Raw genomic sequence first — 6194 nt, forward strand, 5'->3', positions numbered from 1 at the left:
ACTGAATTGAATGAAACCGTCTCGTCCTGTAGAGGTCGCTCCTTCCAGTGCGGAGAGCCCAATGATCCACGTATCTGAAGCCTTCGTTCCGATACCAACTCTTTAGCCTCATGTTAATTTGATTTTCTTTCTAGTTCTGCAACACCTGCACATGCACAACTTTACAGAACTGCCTCCCTCTTCCTACCGATATTACTGGTACCAATAACGACCACTTAGCAGCGAGTATTCTCGTTGTCGTTTACAGAACCACTTTTCTGTTCCTGCAACAAAGAAAACCCTATCGCTACAGCTTGTCACCTTTCCATCATCTCACCCCCTATTCCCTACTGAGCGACAGAACCATACTCAGTGCCAGAGACACCAATCCCCAGCAATCAGCCGTTCCAATAGTCTTGAACTGTGTGCCGGACTCGGCGATTATGCGTGTGTTTGTGTTCCGATGATGTGCAGGGAAGAGGAGAGAATTGAAAAACGGGCAGGATGGTGTTGATGGGAGCAGGGACGTAGCGGTGAGACAGCAATCACTGGGAGGATGTTGTATCAAAACAAACGAACGACCTGTCCACACCGAACAGTGCAGAGGCACAGAACCGAGAGATCGATATGCGGAGCTGGGGTCGGGTAGGGTGGGGGTGTTTGACGTCACCTGCCCCACTTCCTTCCCACAATCATACGTACACAGAGAGGGAGGAGTGTGGAAGACGGAGAGGGTTGATGGACCCCTGTATGGCTGTAGGGAATGCAGTGGGTCAGGGAGACGGGGAAAATACGTTTGGGAAGGACACGATAACGTAGACAACGAGGGGTGTAGGGGACGAATCGCTGATGGAGACGGGTTTTATAGAAGAGGAATTTGGTGACGGAAACGGGGCGGGGTTTAGGGGATGACGTAGCTGCCGGTGACGAGGTTGGCCGCTGGGGGAAGGATGATTGACGACAAGGGGAGTTGTCGGGGATGAAGAGGCCGATGGAGACAGGGAAGGGTGCAGTGACTCCTGGTGGTGACAGAGACTGGCGGTGTGGAGAAGAGCGAGGGTGTCATGGAGACGGGCAAGGGTGAGAGGAAGGGATAGGTTGACTAGACCGGGGAGTTGTGAAGAGAGAGATGGATTTATAGGGCGAGTGTAGGGGATAAAGCAGTGTCTGACATGGGTAGCGGTGCAGAGGAGGGAGCGAGTCACGGAGATGGGGAGAATTTTACGGCAGGGATGGGGTGTCGTAAAACGTTTAAGGTGTCGGCGAGGGAGGAGATGGCGGAGACGTGGAGGGGTGCAGCTGCTTTTGTACGCTAGTTGGGATTTCACCTTGCATTTGAACAAGATGTCGGAGAGGGGCATATTGTTCCGCCCTGCTCGCCTACTTCTCTTTTTTGACCTCTGTCTTGAAGGCTGAATTTTCCTTCAGGCGGGTGAACCCTCGCTAGGCATCGGGTTCCGATGGTGTACCCGGTAGGGCACTGAAAAGCTTTGTTGACCAACAGGCTGGATTGTCCAAAGAGTCAGTAGTGAGGAAGGCGGCACCCATCACAGAGGCCACTCACCCCAGGACAAGCTCCCCGTTCATTTCTACCAACGGGGAAGAGGCACAGGAGTCTGAAAACACAAAGATTCAGGAACACCTCCTTCTCCTCCGCCATCATATTCTTGTATGAATGAGCACCAACTCGACGTTTTAGCGTTATGTGTTATCATTGCGCATTTTACATATTTGCTCCCCACTGTTGGTTCAAAAGGTCAAATCTCAGGTGGTAGAAGTCACAGCTTACAAAGCAGACGCTGATTCAGTGGAAAACACGAGGGACTGAGTTCTGGTGCGACAGAAAGCGAATGCATGCACTCTGTTTCCACGGGGCTGGCGTCTAGAGAAGACTGAGTTGAGAGTAGCTGAAAGGAGAAGAGGTAGTGGGAGTGGGGGTAGATGCATGAACGGGTGGGTTGGGGAGAGAGGGGTGGAGAGGGAGTAGGGAAACGGGGGGCAGAGATTATGAAGAGAAGGGAGAAGAGCTGGGGAGAAAGGAGGCAAGAGAGCGAGGAGAAGGAAAATGGGGATGTAGTAGATGATGTGGGAGGGGATCAGGATGAGAGAGAGCGAGTGTTTAGATGGACAACGGTAAAGAGAAGGCGGAATAGAGAGTAAGAGTGCGATAGAAAGAAATAGGAGAATAGCATGGAGCGAGGGACAGAGGGGATGCAGTACTGAGAGTTGGGAAGAAAGATGGGGGAAAAAGTGGGTGTTGTCATTTGATTGAAGTCGGCCCCTTGGTCTGTGGTCAGAGATCCTGCATCTTATCAAAAATATCCGAGTACAAAGGTGCAGGCTTCTCACAGATGAAACGGTGCTGATCGTTACTGCGACTCTGAAGCTATCCGGATTTACATTCACTGCATTCGAACTTCCCAGCGTTCATTTTGTACAGGACATCAGAGGCCACTTTCCTGTCAATGAGGGGTAAGCAACTTCATAAGGGACAACCCTGTGTCAGTCTCCAAAATCACTGACACGCTCCCTTACCATTGACCTGTGGCAGGCCCCAAAACCTCCCACTAGCCCAACGTCCCAGCACAGTCCTGTGTCAGTCTCCGGAAAACTCTCACTGACCCACTCTCTCCTTGCAGCCCACAACGCCCCAGCACAGTCCTGTGTCAGTCTCCAGAATACTCCCACTGACCCAATTTCTCCTTGCATCCCTGCATCAGTCCCCAAATTAATCCCTTGTACCACACTCTTCGCACCAACCTATTATTCAGACAATAGAATAATCACAGTACCCCACTTTCTTTCCACAGTCCCCTGCCATTCCCCAGAATACCCCCATAGCGGCACTATCTCCCCAAGGCCCCATGTCAGTCGCCAAAATACTCCCACTGTTTCACTATCTGAACAGGCCTGATTTATACCCTAAAATACTCACACCCGCCACTCTCACCCCACAGATCACTGTAAATCCGCAATGTACACCTACTGCCTCACTCTCTCCGCTCAGTCCCGCGTCGGGCCCCAAAATATTCGCACTTCCCACTCTCACCCCGCAGCCTCGTTCCAGTCCCCGAAATAATCCCACTGCCCAGCCATCTCCCTACAGACCTGTCAGAAACCAAAACACTCCCACTTCCTACCTTTATCCCACAGACCTCTGTCAATGCCCAAATTATTCCCACCGATACATTCCCTCTCCGCAAATCTGTGTCAATCCCCAAATAATTCCCATTGCCTCACTCTCTCCCGTAACTTGTGTCAGTTCCCAAACGTGCCACACAGCTCCACTCTCTACCCACGGCCCCGTGTCCGTCCCCAAAATAATCTCACATTCAACCTTCTCCCTATAGATCTGTGTCATCACCAGCACACTTTCACTTCCCACTCTCTTCCCAGACACATGTCACTACCCACATTTAATCAACCGCACACTCTCCACCAACAGCCCGTGTCGGTTGCCAAATTAATCCAATGTCCAACACTCTTCCCATAGAAATGTTTTCTCCAAATTAGTCCCAGTGCCTCACTCTCTCCACATGTTGTCGCAGTGACACATTTCCTCCCCACAGTCCTGTGTGAGTCCCTAAACAAATTTAACTGTCCCACTCTCTCTCCCCGCACTCCTTGCTCTGTCCTGCAAATCCTCGCAATTTCCCCACTCTCCCCACAAAACTTGTCAGTCCTCAAAATAATCCCCCTGCTCACTCCCTCTCGCAACAGGTATCAGTCTCTAAATTAATCCCACTGTACGCAACGTTCCTACATCCTGCGCCAGTCCCCAAAGTAAACTCATTGCCTATTCCCTTCTTGCAGCCTTTATCAATCCCCAAACTAATACCCCAACCGATTCTCTCCTCAAAAACTTTCATGACCCCAAATCTCACCCGGTCTTCTATTTTCCAATCCATGCCACCCCGTCCCATCACACACTCACTGGGCCAGAAACAGTGCAAAACTCCCTGTACAGCCTCCCATTCCACAGTCCTAGGGTCAGAGAGAGAGAGAGAGTGAACCTCCTCCACACAGACGTATCATTCATTCCCGGGGTCAAAAACACAGTGAAGCTCTTTCCACACCGTTCCATCACGCACTCGCGGGGCCAGGCACAGAGCGAAACTCCCTCCACACCCTCCCATTACCCACTCCCGGGGTCAGACACAGAGTGAACCTCCCTCCACACCGTCCCATCACACACTCCCGGGTCAGACACAGAGTGAAGCTCCCCCGCACCGTCCCATCACACACTCCCGGGTCAGACACATAGTGAAGCACTTTCCATATCGTCCCATCACACACTCGCTGTTCAGACATTATGTGTAGTTTCTCTTCACCTATTAATTACAATACAATATTAATTCAGGGGTGTAATTGTAAGTTTAATAAGGAACTGCGCGGCCACATTTGGAGAGTTGTGAGCAGGTTGGGATCAAAGTATGAGTGAATATTGTAAAGGAGGTTCACTAAAATGATTCCAGGTTTGAATGGATGGTCATATGAAGACCGTTTGAAGACTCTGGTCAGTACCGCTGGAATTCAAAATAAAGAGGGGTGACCATTTGGAAAGTTTTCGGATGGTGAAAGGTCATGACAGAGTTGGTGTGAAGAGAATGTTTCCTAATTTAGGGGAGTCTAGGATCAGAGGCACAGCCTGAAAGAGAGGCTTGATTTATAAAGGCGACGAGGAGGTATTTTCTTCGCCAGAGCTTGGTGAATCTGCGGAATTCCAAGCCACAGGCAGACGTGAGGATCATCCATTCGGTGCATTTATATAACCATATAACCATATAACAATTACAGCACGCAAACAGGCCATCTGGGCCCTTCGAGTCCGTACCGAACTCTTACACTCACCTCGTCCCATTGACCTGCAGTCAGCCCATAACCCTCCATTCCTTTCCTGTCCATATCGCTGTCCAATGTAACTTTAAACCACAACATCGAACCCGCTTCAGCGACTTCTGCTGGAAGCTCGTTCCACACAGCTACCACGGTCTGAGTAAAGAAGCCCCCCCTCATGTTACCCCTAAACGTTTGCCCTTTAATTCTCAACTCATGTCCTCTTGTTTGAATCTCTCCCACTATCAATGGAAAAAGCCTATCTACGTCAACTCTATCTAACCCCCTCAAAATTTTAAAAACCTCTAACAAGTCTCCCTCAGCCTTCTACGTTCCAAAGAATAAAGACCCACTTTGTTCAACCTTTCTCTGTAACTTAGGTGACGAAAGCCAGGTAACATTCTGGTAAATGTTTATTTAAGAAAATTAACTTAATTTACTCTAGTCAATTTAAGACAGTTTGAATAATTATTCATTATTGAAAGCATGAAGGTATGCCGGCAGACGGCGGGAGATGGAGCTGAGAGGACAATCGAACAGAGATAAAATGGCCAGCAGACTCGATGGCCTAATTATGCTCCTATGTCGTATCGTTTTAATTGAGGTTCCTCCGTTACTGGTTGACAGCAACTCAGTGGATCTATAGTGGCCCAACACGTTTATACAAACACAAAGAAGGTGCCATGTGCCCGACTGACTAGGACAGGCGTCCACGTTTCCGCACGTCCATTTCCTGAGTATGGGGAATTGTCATTTTTATCTTCAATTCAGAGATATAATTGTTCAATGCCACATTCCTTCATGGAAAGTCTACCGTTAAAGGACTCCAGCTGAGCACTCAGTGCTCAACCGTAAGAGTTCCGTCTCCAGTAAAAGTGCTTGTGCTGTCGTCATTGGTTAGAGTTAGTGCCGTCTTGTTTACTTCGAGTTTGAGTCTGAATTAATTCTAGACCTTGCTCTGCATTTGAGTCAACAACGTCCATAGCTGTCTCGTTACAAAAGGCGTCACAGCTTTAGGGGTTTGGGGGGTGTGCTCTCTCAATGAAGACGAGGAAAATTCTATGTATATTCGGTGGAGAACTTTCTGACAAGCCGTATCTCCGCCTGGAGTGGATGCTGCAACGCACAGAATAGTAACAGGATACAGAGGGTTCCAGCCTCAGCCACCACTCTAACGGGTACATCCCTGCCCACCATCGTGGACATTTTCAAGACGCGATGCTTTGAAGAGGCGGCGTCCATCACTGAGGACCCTCCCCACTCGGGGAAACTCTCTGCTCGTTTCTACAGTCACCGAGGGGTCGCATGAGTCTAAACACCCACACACAATGATTCAGGAACCAGCTTCTGACCCTGCGCCACCCCATCTTTGAACGCAC

The sequence above is a fragment of the Mobula birostris genome, chromosome 13, assembly GCF_030028105.1.
Source record: "Mobula birostris isolate sMobBir1 chromosome 13, sMobBir1.hap1, whole genome shotgun sequence".
In the NCBI taxonomy this organism is placed as follows: domain Eukaryota; kingdom Metazoa; phylum Chordata; class Chondrichthyes; order Myliobatiformes; family Myliobatidae; genus Mobula; species Mobula birostris.